Source organism: Ambystoma mexicanum, chromosome 12 (assembly GCF_040938575.1).
Source record: "Ambystoma mexicanum isolate Mex_15411 chromosome 12, UKY_AmexF1_1, whole genome shotgun sequence".
Classification (NCBI taxonomy): domain Eukaryota; kingdom Metazoa; phylum Chordata; class Amphibia; order Caudata; family Ambystomatidae; genus Ambystoma; species Ambystoma mexicanum.
Genome location: NC_090936.1, coordinates 1,234,324,335 through 1,234,344,140, shown reverse-complemented (window position 1 = coordinate 1,234,344,140; position 19,806 = coordinate 1,234,324,335). Strand labels below are relative to the sequence as shown.

The 19,806-nt window shown below is 50.4% G+C and overlaps 1 protein-coding gene across 3 annotated transcripts in view; it reads right to left on the bottom strand.

The window, feature by feature from the left end:
* Nucleotides 1-19,806, bottom strand: part of NT5DC3 (5'-nucleotidase domain containing 3) — a 1,183,405-nt gene that overhangs the window by 748,397 nt on the left and 415,202 nt on the right. The window lies entirely within an intron of this gene.

Here is a 19,806-nt window from a genome sequence, read left to right as displayed (position 1 = left end):
ACCCCTCTCCTTTGCTCCCCCTGGTTGGCAAATCATACATTTCCTGAAAAATGACAAAACCGTTGTGTACATTAAATCACCCAAATAGACTAGATGTCCACTCTAGAACTAGAGTCATTGAATAATGCTTCCAGAAGGCCGGATCATAGCCGAAGACGCTTCTGTGATGAAGCGCACGTCCTGGCCACATCCCAGAGTATTCCCTTCTCCATTGATATGCATGTATTACTGGGATGTATTAAGCCCAAAACCTAGCTAGGAAGCAACAGAGCACCGTACAGAAGAGACGCACCTGGTGGATTAGAAGCAAGGGCAGGGATTGGGGGGGGGTTTCCGGAGGGGAAGAATGAGGGTGGAGTCGGTGCAATCCTTCCTTTAGGTGTAGGATGGAGGGGGTCAGCCTCATCTGCGCTGAAAACATGGTCCAGAGAGAGGACACATGGCCCGTTTCCTGCTTTTCCCCACTCCTGTAATTTCTTGATTATCAGCATGGTGATTGTTAGGAAAGATTTCTTAATTGTGGGTAATCCATGTGGCAACCCCTAAACTTTTTGCTGTTGTTTTCACCCTGATCTAGACTTTGCCAGAAAAGCGTAGCCTTCCGCCGCACTCCTCTGGGCTTTTGCTCCATTCTTACGGGGAAACTGACATGCCCTTAAGACAGTCAGTACCGGGAAACATTTTCCGTAGTTCTTTTTTCATGATGCAGCTTTCACGCAACATGACACAAGAGGACACTGTAAGCTAAGTTACTGCTCTCTTGGGTCTCTAGTCACTCTACAGGCCCAAGACACTCTTTAGATTGTTAACGAACGGTGCAAGTGAATCACGGACGGGACTGGTGGCAGCAATCGTTTTTGCGTTTTGAGCTCCTTTTGGCTGTTTAAGAACGTTTCTCGCGCTTAGCCCAAAATGGTGGCCAGGCTCCCAAAATGACCAGACCATGAGGCTCTTTGTCCTGCCCGCTGACCGTCTTGCCCCTTCACCTTCCCGAGCCGACCCAGGGCCTTCCTTATTTGGGCATGTACTTTCCCGCGAAACACAGATGCTTTTGCGGGCTTCTACAGGCCTTGTGTGTGCCTCCAGGATGTGGGCTGGGATGTCTGGTCCCAATACACATCCTGGGTGCCAGAGAGTCTAGTATGTCGTGAATGCCTGGGACCACCGTGGTCAGTGATAGGTCCACATATGGTGTGAGTGTTTTGTGAGCAGATCTCCCATTGGGTCCTCTCCGTTTTGGCACGAAGGGAACTATGGATAAGAGGAGGCTGGAAACACCACTACCATGTCGATCTCCTGAGTTCTCACGAACGACGGATATAGGAGCCAAGTATCCTGCAACCAAGAGGCTGAACCGAGGAATCGCTGGTGACCCGCTGAAGGACTGCTCCTCTGCACTGCTGTCGCTCTGTGAAACCATTCTGCCTCTGATCGAACGAGAAGGCCTGTACTGGCACTTCGACCCTTTGGAATAGTGGGAACAACTATTCTCAGCATCTTCATCATCTCCTGCACGTAAGCCTTCGGAAGCGTCTCTGGGCCATCCAGTGAACTGACCAGCTTACCCAGGAGTCTTGCTCTGTAAACGCCGTCAGGTTGTGTTGTATTCCGAGTCTGTGACACTCTCACACGATTCGTACACTTGGCATTCCCAGGTCTGAAGTGAGAAGTGTACCTTGGGCTGAAATACACACGGCCGCTCCGTTGCCCTTCTGTGGTAACAATCTGTGCGGGTTCACTGCGGTTGGGACATCCTCAACTCTAACTTCAGCTGCTGCGGAATCTACACGACGCCGAGACGTTCCCTGCTCGCATCTGAACCTGCCAGCACTGAAACTGACGCGGAGAAGCCTGGGTCTGCCTGCATCGGGGACCGGTGAGTAGCAACGCTAGGAACTGGTCGCCCTCCTGCAGTAGCCCGTAGCTTTTCCTCGCTGTGTTAAACAGCACACCTTTTTTCGCACTCGCGCTCTACTTCTGCCCGCAAGTGGAGGCCGCGCTTGAGTAGCAGAGATCTGTTCGCCCTCCTTTGTTCACCGCTCTGAACTGCCTGACTTCCTTGAAGAGACTCCCCTTGGCCCATCGGCACCAGCGTGTGCAGGTTCTTTTGAGCACAAGGCTCCACTCTTCATAGGGCTCGGACTTCCTTCTAGTTAGGTGGCCTCTGAAGGCGAACTGGGTCTAAACGATTACTTGCACTGCCTGTTTTCCTCCCCATCTAGGTGATCTGCATATTTCGTGCTTCTAACTCTTTAGACCCTTCGGTAATTGTATTTGATTGTGATGTGTTGGTTTACTTGAGTTTTATCGTGATTCTTTGCTATGGTCAATATTACAAAGGCCTTGTAATAAATGTGTCTATATTTTTAATATTTTTAATATAACACCTGCTTGGAGTAATTTGTAAGCGTCCTTGCTTTGTGTGCTCATTGCGGGCTTTCAGTCACCCTCACCCCTCTTGAGACCTAGTCTTGACCGCCGCGAACGCTACCTTGATTGGTCTGGCTTGTCCAGAGGTTACCCTTTTCCAAGAAACTAGGCTGGCCTTCTGAACCTCTGCCCCTCCAGGACAGAGTTCAGAAATCCATCTTAACAGTGATGTTGTGGCTTCTGGTGTTACACTGGCCTGGTAGAGAGTGTCGAGGCCTGGCAGAGAGTTTGTAGAGGATGCCAGCTGCCTAGAACATAATATGTACTTTAAGTGGGAGTCAGTGCAGCTGGTGAGTACTTGACAACAGCATTTTTCATTTTAAGTAGAGCCCTTTTTCTTTCAGCCATCTGTCTTCACCAAGGGACCCCGAATGGGTCTTTGTGGAAACATGCCTGCATACCTAGGAGTGTGCAAGGATTGGAGATGGTGAGGCAGAGAGAGCCGCTACAACAACGAAGACGTGAGGCGCTGACACGTACTTGAGTGGGAGATGGACTTCTACCTGCTCTTAAGACGGCCTCGCGGGTCTTTAAATCCCCAGAAAGCTGCCAAAGAGCTAGCTTGGAGGCTCTCTACCTTGGAGACAAGGCTGAGACTATCCGAGGGCAGCAAACCGAGTCAGAGAGACTACCATACATATTAGGCCACGAGACATGACTCGTCAAGGGGAGAGGCTTATAAAAAGGACAGATCCAGTCAGTGTAGCAGGTATCCAAGCACAGAAACAGAACAGGATGGAATACGCTCAAACAAAGAGATTCAAGCAGTGAGGCGAGCAAAGATCCTGCCATTGCACTGACTGGCTTAGCTGAAAGGGTCTACCACTTTATCCCTGCCACAAGTAGGAAGGGTATTCTACACCTACCACAAGTGAGCTGGCCACTACATCCCTACCACAAGTGAGATGGGCACTATAGCCTTATCACAAGTGAGCTGGCCACTACATCCCTGCTACAAGTGAGCGGACCACTACCACTATATCCCTGCCATAAGTGAGCTGGGCACTGTACCCCTTCCACAGGTGATCTGACCACTAATATCCTTACCACCAGTGAGAAGGGCACTATATTCTTACCACCAGTGAGCTGGGCACAACCACTACATCCGTGCCACAAGTGACCTGGGCTCTACCACTTTATTCTTACCACAAGTGAGCTGGCACTATATCGCTACTATAGGAACGATTGAAGGATAACATGCCCGCACCTAGAAAAACATGAATGCTAACATGTACCACATCTAGAGTTGTGAACACCGGCCTGCGTGGCGCTCGGATGCAGTTGTGAATGTTAGCATGCCCACACCTGGACGGGTCTCTAGACACTAGCCTGTGCCGCATCTGGATGGGAGTGTGAATGTTGGCATGACCACACCTGGATGGTGTCCTGGGCATTGGCCTGTACCGCGTCTAGATGGGAATGTGAGGGCCAACAAATGTGAGGGCCAACAAATGCCGCACTCGGACAGAACTGTAAATGTTAGCATGGTAAAGGTCAGGTAACCCACTAACCAATATAAGCTCAAACTCTGCATACTTATCTCACTCAAAAAAACACACACAACCATCTTTCGCACAACAAGCCGCACGCACTTCACAACACTGCAACACCACATAAGCCGGAACAACAGCACACGCAGACTGACTCCGATCCGATACCCGCACCAAAGCTCAGCACTCGGTGTATTCCGATTTGAAGCTGCCAACAGAACACCACTCCTCTCACTATCCTACTCCCTTCTTCACCTTACTAACCCATCCCACCTTTATCGTTCACAGATCCACCTGAGCGCCTGGGGACCAATTCTGTTGGTGACGGTGCGCGGTACAAATACCTTTAACATTTAACATAAGTGAGCTGGCCATTGCTACTCTACTACAAGTCAGCTAGCCACTACACCCTTACTAGAAGTGAGTCGGCCACTACATCCCTGCTACAAGTGAGTCGGCCACTACATCCCTGCTACAAGTGAGCTGGGCACTTTACCCCTTCCACAAATGAGCTGGCCATTACATCCCTGCTACAAGTGATCTGGGAACTTCACCCTTACTAAAAGTGAGCTGGCTTCTATATCCCTGCACCAGGTGATCTGGGCACTACCACTTTATCCCTGCCACAAGTGAGCTGTGCATTTTACCCCTTCCACATGTGATCTGGCCACTAACATCCTTACCACCAGTGAGAAGGGCACAACCACTACATCCTTGCCACAAGTGAGCTGGCCACTAAATCTCCACCACAAGTGAGCTGGCCACTATATCCCTGCCACAAGTGAGCTGGGCACGATATCCTTACCATATGTGAGCTGGCCACTACATCCCTATCATAAGTGAAATGGGTACTAGATCCTTGCCACAATTGAGCTAGGAACTACCACTACATCCCAACCATAACTGAGCTGGGAACTACCAATGCAACCCCTACCACAAGTGAGCAAGCCACTACATCCCTAACACAAGTGGGCAGGGCACTATAACCCTACCACACGTGAGTTTGGCACTAGCACTATGTACCTACCACAAGCAAATTTCTCTCCAGCCACCAGTAACACAATCTTGTCAATTCGCTGGTGTATGGACAACTGGCAGACCGGTACCCCTCCACCTTATTCATGTTTAAGGTCTCTTGCGACAAACCCAGGTTTCCAAACATGAGGTCCTCCGGGCCCATGCAGATAATGTCAGTGATGGGGGGGATGTGTGAAGGGCTAGTCCTTGCCGCTGAGAAAGAAGGTTCTTCCTTGGAGGTAGAATCGAAGGAGGTCAACAGGCCAACTCCAGTAGGTCCAAAAATCTTTTTAATGCCATTGGCGAGCTTTAAGATTAGGTGACAGAGTACACCACATCTCAGCTTTCAGATGGTGAAAATAAAGGTGGGAGGGGTAGAAGGAATAGAGTTTACCCATCCCATGGAAGCAGAAACACCCGCCCCCACCCTCCACACCCCGCAGGAGACTGACACCCTGGTGCCTCCTGAAAGGACGCAAGGGTTCCTTTTCATTGTGCTAAATTTCAATGACATCAGCCATTTCCCACATTGCTGAAAAACACACAGGTGCCCAACTCTGCACCCCCGTGCCCCGCCACGCGCACCCACACACACTTGGTGAGTTGTGAGATGATCTCCAGTGCAGAAGGAATTGTACGATCGACAAAAGGTCCGACCATACAAAAAGTCCGAAAAATGTTACCATCAAAGGTTCAAAAACCAAAAGTTTGAACTTTTGGTGGTAGCATTGTAGGTAATTATAACAAAAATAAAAAGAAGACTGCGGGGGCGTCCCCCACAACACCCTGCTCACTATACTGTGTGGTATAATGAGCGGGTGTTGCAGGGGACACCCCTGCAGCTCACGAAAAAAAAAAGAAAAGGACCCTGTGGCTCCAGTTCCCGATCACGGAAGTGAAAGGGAACTGGCACCGCAGGGACTTAGCATGTAAAAAAGCTAAGTAGGGGTTGTTTATGTTGGGGGTGTGTTGAGGATGTGGGTGGAGGAGTGTTGTGGGTATGGGTGGAGGTGTGGGTATGTAGGGGTTTTGAATGCGTGTTCGCATGGGAAATGGGTGAACCTTTTGTGGTTTGCACATTTCTCATGAAAACTTTTCCATCGTTGACTTTTCCACGACAGAAAAATCACGCAGATCCAGTGCAGAACGCATCAATTGAAGTCCACATAGCCAGTCTGCAAAGTGGTGAGAAACTGGATGCCACTTGTTCAATCCACTAAAAGACATCAGTTGCTGTGTCCGTCCATACAACTGTCATTCATTGTCAATCAATGACAGAACTCTGGGGCTCTCAACCAATGGAAGATACACCTTTGGGGATGGAAAAGGCATAATGAAGATTTAGGTGGAGAACAATATCTGGGGGACTCCATTTTTAGTGCACCTGTATGCTTTCTGAAGGTTTCAACGCCAATCGGAGAGGGGGAAATCAACACTACCAAGTGTGGTGTGAAGAAGGTACCCTCCACTGACAGATTCTCTTCCTGTTACAACTGTCCCTCCGTCTTTCCTGAAACGTGAAGTAACGCTCTAGTCTTTTTTTTTTCAACCTGGCCAACGCTTGAATGTATATCTTCATTCAGGTTGACAGGCGCGGCGCGTTGCAACCCTCCGGACATCCTTAGGGGTAATACGCCGTTAGGCCTTTCCGCTTGCATTTCTCTTGTGCTCTGCCTACTGCGTTTCCTCTCGCCTTTTTGACTATCCTTCCCGGGGTCTGTTTTTCCGCTGGGGCTCTCCTCGTGGTTCCTGTGTGGGGTTTTCTCGTTCCCTCTGCTTTGGCTGGTCTCCCGTTTGCTGGAGTCTCCCTGCTCTCGCTTCCTTCCTCATCTTCCTCGTTCCCGTCTCATTGGGAACTGGTTCTCCATATCACTTGCTCTCTTGGATTCCAGCTTCTGTCCTTGCTCTTGGGTCTCCTGCCTGTGTCTGCTCACTGGATTCCTTCCCCCCGAGACTTACACAGCTTGCAGTGCTGGATATTGTTGGACTGCATCTTTTCTCGCTTCAAGGACATCCTAGGACATCCTACCAGTTAACGTGCCTACCTTTGATCCTGAGTTCTGTTGAAGCCCTTCGCTGGATCTCCTCTTCACGGTATCTTCCCATAGGTTTTTCTGCCTAACCAGGCTTTTCTCCTGTTTGGCTGTTTCGGGGAAGGGGTCAATAGTCCACCAACTGCCAGGCAGACATAGTGGCTTCCCTACGCAACAGGCCTTATCTATTCCAAGGAACAGAAGACCAGAAGGAAGAAGTAGGGAAGAAAAGAAAAGACTAAGGGGACCTCATCTTGAAGTCAGTCAAGAGGAATCAGGTGAGGAGTTAGGGGGCCTCTCTGATACTGGAACCATTCCTGACAGACTGCAACGCCAAGAAAAAATCATGGCTACCCCAGAACGAGTGCAGGAGCTTGTTGCTGCAGTTCAAGGACTTACTTTGGAGGTTCAGAACCTCAAAACCGAGAATGCAGTGTTACGTCAATTGGTAACCGCCCAGGAGCAGCATCCATCCAATTTCCCTGCCATGGCACTGGCCTCTTGTAAATTCGACGGATACCCAAAGAAACCTGAAGAATTTATCGAGGCTTGTGTGGTCCACATTACATTCCGTGGCGGCACCTATGCTTCAGACCATGCCTGAGTGGGGTTTATGGTGTCCAACACGTGGGGTAATGCTCTAGTTTGGGCCACTCCTTTGGTTACTTCAGTCAATCCGGTCTTACAAGATTATGGAGACGTCCTTAACCTGCTGAAGTAAACATTTGAAAGGCCAGAAGTGGTCTATTCTGCTTGCGAGGACTTGCTGGACATCAAGCAGGGGTTGATGGACCTTCTTTCATACATCACCACTTTCAAATACACAGCTGCCGACAAAGGATGGCCAGTCGGCCCAGTACACCATTTTCAGAAGGAGTCTCAAGGAAGAGAACAAAGACAAACTGGGCCAAACTCCCCTGACTCAACACGATCATCGACCTACTTTCTGCAGTTCTGCAAATGGATTATTGATTGACAGAGAGACTAGCGGAAACGAGAAAGGGTAGGAACCCTTTTCTACAGACCTCTGAATCCACACCTTTTACTCCCCCACCACTCAAACCTTCCTGGGACGAACCCATGCAAATAGGAGCTGCTAGAGGACCCCTAACTACAGAAGAAAGAAAGCAGAGACGGGAGAAGGGGTTGTGCATGTACTGTGTATATGAAACCCATCTCTTGAGGGACTGTCCTGAAGTACCTCCTCGTCGGCCTGGAAACGACAGACCTCAGTCCTAGGATGGACGGGTAACCGAGGTTCTCTTTCTAGTCCCTTCCCTACTCTGTCCGTGACTGCATCAGCTGATGATAACCAACTGATGGTCGTATCCGTTCAGCTGACCTTCTACAAGAGAAAGATCAACGACCTTGCAACAATAGATTGTGGAGCCGCAGCAAATGTTATCGATACTATTTGGGCAAGTAAAGAAAGGATCTCAAGAGTTGAGAGAAGGAGGGCCAGAAGGCTGAAGGAGTGGATGGAAAGCCGCTCAGCTCAGGACTCCTCACACACACAACGGAAGAACTTCAGGTATCAGGTAAATTCCATAGATTAGGCGAAGAACCTCCTAGAGTTCAATTCTTCGTACTGCTTCCAACATTATTTACTGACATCCACTCAAGATCCTGTGAAGGTTGAACCCTCCCTACCAGCCGTCACCATCTGCATCCATTGTATACCACTGGATCTCGCAGAATTTGCTGAGGTTTTATGCGACAAGGTTCCCCAAGATCTCCCGCCTAACCGTCCGGAGGATTGTGCCATCCAACTCACTCTAGAGGCTTTGGTTCCTTCGGCCGCATGTATCCTCGCTCCATGCCAGAAAGGAGGGCACTCAGGGAGTACTTGGACTCCAATCTGCAGAACGGTCTTATTCAGCCTTCCCATTCGCTTGCAGGAGCTTCCTTGTTCTTTATACCCAAGAGGGACACGCAGGAGTTCAGACCTTATATAGACTACATGGGGCGCAACAGGGTCATCATTCGTGGCCGCTACCCTATGCCTCTCATAGGATATCCTGGAGGCCGTTCAGGGAGCCGCGATATTCTCAAAGCTGGACTTGCGCAGAGATTACCATCTTCTTAGAGTTAGAAAAGGTGATGAGGCGGCCACCAGGGGGTGCACAGATGGCAGTCGCATGAAAGCGCTGCTCCATCACCTAGGCCGCCGTGAGTTAACTTGCCGCCCCACAACGCATGAAGAGCGGACCCCTCCCCCCCCCAACAGGTTGATGCATGAGCCCGCAGGCACCGACGAGTGAAAAATCAGGAGGATCTGTACCCAGCAAGCGGGAGAGCCAGCTCTGTCCCTCCTCTGTTCGCCGGCGTGAAAAGGAAAGCTGTAGGAGGACCGGGGAGCAGCGCCGTAGCTTCAGCAAAGTTGGAGGTGCTGGTAAGTGGTGGAGGCCCGCATGATTCCTGTGCCCCCTCAGGTCATTGATGTGAGTAGGTGGGTCGCTTTCTGCTGCCCCCCCCCCGTTAAAACGGCCATTGGCGGGACTCTGCCCCTTCCCACCCCCATCGGTGGTGAAGCAGAGGGCCTGGACTGGAGGCCTGGAAGGATAGGGCAGGGGCTCACTAGAGTACCCGCTACAAAGCGACACCAGACAGACACCCGGCCCCACCTGCTGTGAATCACAGCAGGGACCACAGTGACCTGTGGGCCACGATAAGGGATAACACGAGCTGCATCTCCAGCTTGGAACGACAGCAGGTCTCCTAGTGGCCTGTGGTTGGATAAGTCCAAGGACCGAGGGAAGACACAGGCTGCAGAGACTGCATAACAAGGGACAGAGAACCAAGTAAGTTCCAGAAGGAAAGCGCCTAGGCCAGGTGCAGTGTGGCAGTTTGGCATGCCTGGGCCCTGGAGCTGCGGGGGCCATTTTACTTCCTTTCTTTTTGAGGGTGGATGGGAGCTGGAGGGGCCATTGACCAGGAGGGCTCACCTGCTGAGGGGTGGCGGAATCCGGATGATAGCGCAGGCCTGAGAGCGGAGGATGGTGCCGTTAAGCAGAACAAGCACTCCGGAGGTGTGGGCCGCCGAATAAAGGGGCGTGTGCCCGTATTGAGGGGTGCATTATCAAGGGGTGGTGAGTAGCACAGAGAGGCCTGGAACGACAGTGGTGGCTTGCATGGGAATCGTCCGGTGATAACAGTCAGGCCTGGACCGACAGGTAAAGATGGAACACGATTTTGGAAGGCAGGAGGTTGGCGCTGACCCACGGGCTGCGTAGGTGACCCCGAATTGGAACGAAAGAGAAGGTACATCACGGGAGGTATGGGTCCTGGGGCGTGTGCCCACCTCCCGGACTCATTGGGGGACGAAACTGGATCCAATGATATTCTGGCAGCCAGGGGTCCGTGGAGGTGGTGTCGGCCCCCCGAGACCGGGGGGTGTGCCTGCCTCGCTCCTGGAGTGCAGGCTTCAATCCCCTCTGGGCAGAGTCGAACATTCCCCTTGGGTGATCTAAGTGAAAGAAATCCTGTGGAAAGGGAGGGACCGGATAGACCGTACCCCCAGACGGAGCGGGTGAAGGAGTGAGAACACACTGGATCACCCTCACCGGGCCTAAGGTTACATGGAAGCCAGAACAAAGCTGACCGGATTTGCTTACACAGGCAGACCGGATCCTGCGGCCTCCCCAGAAGGGCAGAAAATGGCGACAGAGGGAGAGGACTCAATGGCGACTAAAAGCAACGCAGCATCCCTTCGATAAAATTAGGAGTATCAGGGCTGATATTGGTGGCAAGGTGGATAAGATCAACGTGCGAATGGACAAGATGGAGGAGACTACAGGTGACTGAGAACAACCAGACATCCTCAGAGACACTGGAGATGCAGATGGACGTAAGCATAGGCGAGATTGAGCGACGAGAAGCGGAAATGATCCTGAAGATGGACGATTTCGAGAATCGCAAACAGAGAAATACTATGCGTTTCTTTGGGATACCAGAAGCCAAGGGTGGATCAGAGAGAACCCTGCGGAAGGTTACACATGACATAAATAGGCTCCTCTTAGAAGATGACTCCATCGATGAGACAAAAATAGAAAGTGTCCACAGAGCCGGTGGATCGGGGAGGGGCCCGAGGTCGGTCCAGGCCTGTTGTCATAATTATCAGGATAAACTCAAAATTCTGGAAAAGGCTAAGACCAAGGGGCCTGTGGTGATGGGTGAGGCCCGGATCACGATTTTTCAGGACCTGTCGTCACTAACTCTCACAAAGAGAAGAATGTGTCTCCCCTTGATGAAATGGCTAAACGAGAAAGGAGTTAGGTACAGATGGGGATTTCCGTTCTCTATTACCTTTGAACTGGAGGGCCTGAAGTACTGTCTTGCTTCTGAGGACGAGATCAACAAGACAATTGGGGAACTGGTGGGGAGGCAAGAGGGGGCTTCGGGCTCACAAGGCGAAGGTGGAGCGGACAGACAATGGCGCATTAAGGGCCCTCGAAGGGAGCAGGTCGCAGGATCAAGGAAGTTTCAGAAGCTGTACACCCCCCTGACTGGTACACCTTGAACACTAAGTGGGCCGGGGTTGAATGCCGACTGCTGTTGATTGAGGGGATTATTGTGTTGGTCATCCTGCGGGGAGGGCGGGGGGGGGGGACTGATGACCGCAGTGGACCAGATTTCGGGGTGCCATCATTGCAGCTGGGTGTCAGGGTCCGAGTTGCCCATGTAGTGTAGTGGACGAGTTCTTCCACCTGATGTACCCCTCTGGTGTTGTAATCAGACAACCAGAGCAGCTAATCAGAGGAAAGAAAGGATACCAGATGAGACCCAGGTGTTGCACTAGGAGACTGCTTCCACAGAATCAATGTCGTAGAAGCCGGTGTCGAGAAGGCAAGACGAGATGCGTAGGACAGGAACACACAGTGAACCTACAAGCGAAGTGCGAGGTTTAATCACAATGTGCATATGCAGGACAACCACTCTCTCGGAACCCAAAACGTAGTTTGCAATGGTATACAGTTAGACGAGATGCATAAATGGTAGTACTGATGCTGTCCTAGTCAATACATATCTAGCCCCCTCCCCTTATCCAAGGCTAAATCAAAAAACAAGAAACCCCTTACGGGCTTACCGGAGTAAGGTCCGTGCAGTCTTTGGAAGTTTCAAGCAGAGAGGCAAGATGGGACAGGTCCGGTTTCCAGAGGAAAAAGCACAGCCTAACCCGACGGCACGAGGACGCCTAAGTACACTGAGGCAGTCTCTAGTCCGTGTACAGAAGTCAGTGTTCCAAATTATCCCAAAATCTAAGGTATCCAAAGTTCATACATTCCAAGTTCAGCAAATGAAGAAAAGCACTGTTCAGAAATGGTCGTGATCGAAGAGCGGCACAACAAGAGGGGCAGAGACAAGGCAGTTCCGTTAGCTTTCCATGGTCGTAACACAGATCCAGCAGGCGCGTAGCAAGGGGCAATCCAAGGCGAAAATCCAATAACCGGTCCGGGTCAAGGCACAAGAGTTCCAGAAGCAAGGAGGGGAAAACAAGGGCAAGGAAACAAGGAAATACACAAGCCACTTTCGTAACGCCACTAATACAAATCAGAAGCACTGGGCAACAAGTGGGAGGTGCTTAAATACAGATCATACGACGACGTTACGTGCTACTCGACGTTGACAATACCAGGAACAGGAAAGGACAGGACGCCAACGTTGCCATGCCAACTTCCAGGCACTTGGCTGCAGTGTTCTTAAAGAGCGATACGCGTATGGTCGTGGACCGATCGTACGCGTGGACATGACACTGGGTCATCAGAGATCAATGGGATCAATGGATCTGGATTCAAATGTACGTTTGGAACGCAAGTTGAAGTTGGGGGCGGGGTGGGGCACTGGGGCTTGAGGTGACATGAGGTGGGGCCTGGGTTTAGGCCTGCTTGGTGGTTCGGCACTCTTCTAGTGAAAACAACTGGAGGGGTCGGGCGCCTGAGGAGGGGTGGGGGAGGTTCTTTGAGGGTAACTAGGGTTTGGAATGTCTTGATCCGATACTTAAGTACACACAGCTCCGTTCCCAGAAGGCACAACGGGGAGGGTCACCTCCCAGGTGGTTGATGAGGTGGGAGGGAGACAAGATTGAGGTATGGCTGATTCAAAAGGGAGGGGGGAGACACCACAAGGGTATGCACGCTAAATGTGAAAGGGCTAAACTCCCCAGCCAAGCAGTTTCTGGACACGAGGGAATTTAGAAGATCAGGGATAGACGTCCTATTCCTCCAAGAGATTAAATATTTGAGGGGTGAAGAGCGGAATATTCTATGTGGCCTGGTGGGGTGAGAATATTGGTGCTCGGGGGTAACAAGGAAGGCCAGGGTTGGGCTTCTGGTCCGTAAGGGGCTCCGACTGGAAGTTAAGAAAGTGTGGTCTGATGTGGAGGGAAGGGCGGTTCTGGTCTCAGGTCTGATTCAGGGACTCAGGTTCACACTTGCCACGATGTATGCCCCCAATCAAGGTCAAGGGAGTTTCTTACAGAGTACCCTGGAAAAGATAATGATTGAGGAGGAGGTGCACTTCCTACTGGGAGGAGACTTCAATGTTTGGAGGGATATCAGCTTGTACAGGCAGTCTGGACACCCCAGGGAGCAGGAGCCCCAAAATCAGGCAGGCAGGGAAATGGGATACTTGATGGAGCTCTACGGGATGCAGGATGTATGGTGGCACTTCCACCCACGGGACGGGGGGGGGGGTTCACCTTGTACTCCGCACCACATGGAACTTTGATGAGAATAGATTACCTTTATATATCCAGAGACATATGGTAATCCGCATGGGGGTCAGTCATCCATCCCATTAGTTGGTCCAATCACGACATGGTGTCGGTTGATATTGGTTGGGCTGGACTCAGTCCCGGGGGTTCGAAGTGGAGGTGAAATGACTCTCTGGAAGGATCCTTGCTTCAGGGTAGAGATGGAGAATGGTATCACAGAGTTTTTTTTAATTGAACGACAATGTGGAGTTACCTAAGGCCATTGAGTGGGATGCAGCAAAGGCTACATGGAGAGGGACACTGATTAGAGAAGGGGCTCGCAGAAAGAGGGAACACACTTCTATAGAAAGAGTATTGACGGACAAAATAAGGGCCTTGGAGGAGAGGGCGCAGTTGGCAACAGAGGGAAGGGGGGACCTTATCCAAGAGGTAAGGGGAGTGACAGAGGAACTGAGAATCCTTGAGGAAGGAAAGATAGTTCGCAACCTGCAATTTTTAAAACAGAAGTTTTACGAGAAAGGGTATAAGGCGGACGCTCTCTTGCCAGCCAGGCTGAGGGGTCAGCGGGCAGAGAGGTGGGTTGCAAGGTGGAGGGAAGGGGGAAGATCCCCGAGAGCTCAGAAGAAGGGATCCAGGAAGCATTTGCGTTTTCTTTTTTAGGAGGACCTGTACAGGAGCAATGGGACATCGGTCAGGGAGGAATTTGAGAGCTACCTGGCAGACTCCAACCTCTCCCGGCGCAAGAAACCGGAGTCAGAATGCCTTGAGGCTCCGATCATTGGGGATGAAATTAGGACAGCTATGGCCGGTTGAAATTGGCTAAGGTTCCGGTGCAGGACGGCTTCACGGCAGGATTTTATAAGTCATGTCTTCCGGCTCTGCTCCCCTTCATAACGATATTGTTTAATGACATTCGGACTACGGGGAAAGCACTAGACTCTTTCACGCAAGCACTAATTACGGTAATACCAAAGGAGGGAAGGGATCCCAGGGCATGCGGTTCTTATCGCTCGAATTCCTTATTAAATATAGACGCAAAGATTTATGCCAAAGTGCTAGCCGCAAGGCTGGAGGGACACCTGCCGAGACTGATCCTTTTGGATCAGGTGGGGTTTGTGAAGGGGAGGCAAGGGGCTGACACCATGAGATAGACGCTACACTTGATTAACGAGGTGTAGGGTTGCGAGGTCGATCCCACACTTCTTTCCATAGATGCTGAGAAGGCCTTTGACACGGTGGAGTGGGGTTTCCTGGATGCAGTATTAATCAGGTTCATGGTAAGTAAGGGTCTCATAATGGGTATTATGGTACTCTACTCCTCCCCCAGGGCCTGTGTCGCTGTCAACGGGGGACACTCACAATGGTTTAACTTGGAAAGGTGGACGAGGCAGGGATGCCAGCTCTCCCCAACTTTATTTGTGCATCATTGGAACCGCTGGCCGAAAGGTTGAGGGAAGAGGATAGAATTGAGGGAATTAGGGTGGGCAACATGTTATATAAGGTAGGTCTAAATGCGGATGACATGCTCCTCCACTTGGTAAACCCACGGACATCGGTCCCAGCAGTGGTGGAACTGATTGAAGAATACGTACACCTGGCAGTCTTTAAAATTAATAAGGGCAAGTCTGTACTGTTCCCCCTGGATAAAGGGATGGACAATGATTTGGGATGCTTTGACCCACTTGGTATGGAGGTTAGCGTGGGGTCTCTGAGATATCTCAGCATCAAAGTCACAAGGAAGCCGGAGAGTTTGTATGAAGCCAACCTCCCCCCTTTAATGACGGCCCTCGAGAAAGACTTGGGGAAATGGAAGAGACTGACCATCTCCTGGGTGGGACGGCTGAACGCGCTGAAGATGGTAGTCCTTCCTAAGATTCTATATTTGTTCCACATGCCCCCTATTCAGATTCCCAACGACTATTTCAGAGGGATAAAGAGGACCCTTTTACATTTCTTGTGGCAGGGAAAGTAACCCAGAGCCTCTAGTGATGTCCTGAGTCTTCCGAAGGAAATTGGGGGTGTTGGCTCCCAGATGACATGCATTACTTACCGTAAAAGCATTTCTGATGATTGTATCTGCTTAGATTCACATGCTGTGCATATGGTCTGACATCCAGTGGTAACCGCAGAGTACTGCATCTTGTCTTTAGAGAATCGAAAGGGGACGTCGACATGGGCGTGCCTGTAACACTATCCCTACGTGACGTGTAGTGTTCCCAAAATCCCTCACGCGTAGAGGTCCCTCAGATTGTATTTTTTCTGCCATGAGGGAGCCTTATGACTATTGTGAGTGAGTGAGTGAGTGAGTGAGTGAGTGAGTGAGTGAGTGAGTGAGTGAGTGAGTGAGTGAGTGAGTACAGAAAAGAGAGAAAGTGGCAAGACGTCTATGTTCCTTCCATTCGAGCGGGGAGGAAAGGTGGGCGCATGTGAATCTAAGCAGACACAATCATCAGAAATGCTTTTACGGTAAGTAATGCATGTCTTCTGATGCTTGTTAATGTGCTTAGAATAACGTCTTGTGCATAGACTAGCGGGCAGTACCCAGAGTTAGAGGTGGGTTGTGAGAAGGAACAGTAGTGAAAAGATGTCTTAGTACTGCCTGTCCCACCTGAGAATCAGACCTAGATTGAGTGTCTAGGCAATAATATTTTGTAAAGGTGTGTACAGAACTCCAGGGTGGCGCTTTGCAAATGAACTTAAAGGGAACATTTGCAATGAATGCTATTGACGCCGCAGTGCCTCGAGTAGAATGTGCTCTAGGCTTGAAGGGCAGTTCCCTCTTAGCAAACAGAGTGTGATGTATTTTACAATCCACCTAGAGATAGTGGATTTGGAGACCGGGTCTCCTCCTCTACCTGCTGCCACTGAAATAAAAAACCGATTTGTCTTTCTTAACCGGTCGAGTTCTTTCCATGTAAAACATGGCTGCTCTGTGTACATCAAGTGTGCGCAGGCTTCTGTCTCCCATGTTTGAAGGGTTTTGAAAGAACGTTGGTAGTTCTATGTATTGGTTCACATGGAACTTTGAAATGAATTTAGGCGCAAACCTAGGATGAGTGTGCATAACCACCATATCTCTGTGAACTGTTACAAAGGGGTCTAAAACAGAGCGCCTGTAGTTCACTTACTCTCCTAATGGAAGTAATAGATATTAATAAGGCAGTCTTGTAGGTGAGACCTTTAAGACTTGCTCTATGCATGGGCTCGAAAGGAGACCCCATAAGTCTAGTCAACACCATGTTTAGGTCCCATCCGGGAGCAGAGTTAGAAATGGGAGGGTGAATTCTTTTCACTCCCTCCATGAAAGCTTTAATAACTGGTATCTTCCACCATGACACTTTCTGTTGTGATGTAGTGTAGGCTGAAAGCGCAGCTAAGTGAACCTTTAGAGAGTTAAAGACCAGGCCTGAGTCCAGTAGATGAGTTGGGTACAAAACTGTGTGTGGGAGAGCAGTTAATCGGGTTAATGCTCTTTGTGTTGCACCAGATGACAAACTGTATCCATTTACTGGAATAGCAATATCTAGTGTTCGGTTTTCTTGCCTCCCTGAGAATGTCCATACATCTCTGAGGGAGCTGCAGGTGCCCAAACTCTATGACCTCAGGAGCCAGGCCGCTAAGTTCAACGTCTGCGGGCATGGGTGAAGCGTCTCCCCTCTGTCTTGCGACATGTTGTACGGGCAAGGTAGTTTGACTGGAGGAGATAGGGACATCTCCATCAGATGAGCGAACCAGGGTTGGCAGGCCCACATGGGGGCCACCAGTATTATCGTGATTGGTTCCTGGTGCATCTTGTTGAGAAGGGGAGTCGGGGGGGGTGAGGGGGGGCAAATTTCCCTGACCATGTTATCCAGAGTCTGGAGGCGTAATCTTGGCATTGAGCGTTCTCCAGAGTTGCGAACAAATCGATCGCTGGGAAGCCCCATTCTGCAAAAACATTGGAGACGATGTCTCTGTGTAATAGCCATTCGTACTTCATGGGCAATGGGAAATCTCTGCGGAGTACGTCTGATAGAAGATTGAGTTTCCCTGGAACATGTTGTGATAACAGGAACATGTGTTTGAGAGCCCACTTCCAAATGTTCTAGGACAGTTTGGACAGCCCTGGAGTGTGAGTGCCCCCTTGTTTGTTCAGGTAGTACATGGCCATGGTGCTGTCTGAGGATCAGGACCGTCTCTTCCCCTGTAGTTGTGTCTGGAAAGCTAACGACCAAACTCTGCACTGTTTGTTGAAGCAGGTGAGCTCCCCACCCTGTGAGAAACCCGTCTGTAGTTAGAGTGGCTACCACTGCGGGGGTGGTGAAGGATTTCCCCTTCAAGACGTGGTCTCTCAACCACCACTGTAGCGAGAGAACGAGGGCTGGCAAGACAACCACTAGATCGTCCCATTGTCCGCTGGCCTGACACCACTGGCTGTTGAGCCACTCCTGCATTGGGCGCAAGCGCGCGTGAGGAACCAAGTAGATACATGATGCCATCATTCCTGGCAGTCACATAGCCTTGCGTACCTCCACCTCTCGACTGGCTACATACTGAGGGATTTGAAACGTGTTTTGAACCCTCTCATTGGAGGGGAAGACGAGGCCATCCTTTGTTCGAATTAGAGCACCTAGGAACTGTACCTGACTGGAATCTAGGCTGGATTGTTTCTCGTTGATAGAGAATCCCAGACTGAATAAAATACCTATCGTTTCTTGGGTATTTGACAGACATGTTTCATTAGAGTCCCCCGTTATGAGCCAGTCGCCGAGGTAAGGATAGAGTGGGATGGATTGCCTGTGCAGATGTGCTGCTGCCACCGCTAGTACCTTTGTAAATACCCTTGGTGCAGATGCTATGCCAAAGGGTAGTACCTTGAATTGATAATGCTTTGCTGGTCTTGTATCATAAATCTGAGGTATTTTCTGTGCGCTGGCATCATTGAAATATGGAAGTATGCATTTTTCATGTCCAGTGTTGCCATGTAACCCCCCCTGTGATAGCAGGGGAATTGCGTCCTGCAGAGTGACCATGCAGAACTTTTGTGGCTTTACAAATTTGCTCACTGGGCGCAGATCTAAAACAGGGCGCATGGTTAGATCCTTTTTGGGTACAAAGAAGTACACTGAATAAATGCCTTCTTTTACCTGTGACAGAGGTACGATTTCTATGGCTCCTTTCTCTTGTAGTGTCTCGACTTCCTGAAGAAGTATGCAAAGATGGTCTGGTGTCAGTCTTGCTCGTGGAGGTCTGAATGTTGAGGACCGGTTGAACTCTATACAGTACCCATGGGCCACAGTCTTTAGCACCCACTGGTCTGTAGTTAACCCCACCCATGACTGAAGGAACAATGTTAGCCGGCCCCCGACCGGTGAGGCATGGAAGGGGACCGGAATCTTCGGGTCATTTTGAACCTGAGGCCGGGGAGCCTCTGGGGATAGAGTTTCGGCCCCTTCCATTCCCACGACGCTGACCCCTTTGGGGATACGGGGTGGAGAGTTCCAATTGTTTCCCAAGGAGTAATGTTGAGGGAAGCTTTGGCCACGAAAAAGCCATCTGGACCCAGATCCTTGTCTTGTAGAGGGTCTCTGTGTAATTTGGTGTAGTGTTTCTAGGGTGTCGTGCTCCTTTTTTGAGGTCTCGAGGGCCTCGCCGACCACTTTCCCAAACAAGTTGGAGTCTTCCACAGGTTTATTTATAGGTGACGCTTGCGTCTCTGGCTTGAATCCACAGTTCCGTAGCCACGCTTGTCTCTTCAGGAGTGTGCCCTGAGCCAGGGATCGACCAGCCGTCTCAGCAGAATCCAAAGTGTTCTTAAGTATGCTTTGGTTCACTTGTCTGCCCTCAGTGACAGTGGTCAGGGGACAAGTATGTAGTGGTTCAGGAACCTCCTGTATACCTTCTTGTAGTAAGGACCACTGAGCATCCGCGTAGCTGACCAACAAGGTCATGTTGTTGGCAATACTTGTTGAAAACCGTGCTACAGCCGTGACCCTCTTCCCAAGGGCGTAAAGTCTTTTACCTTCCTTATAAGGGGGTGCATCGCTGGTTGACAAAGGGACCCCTGCCCTCTTTCTTGTATTAGTCACCAGAGAGTCTGGGGTGGAGTGACCTCTGATATACAGAGGGTCTGAGAGACAAGGAC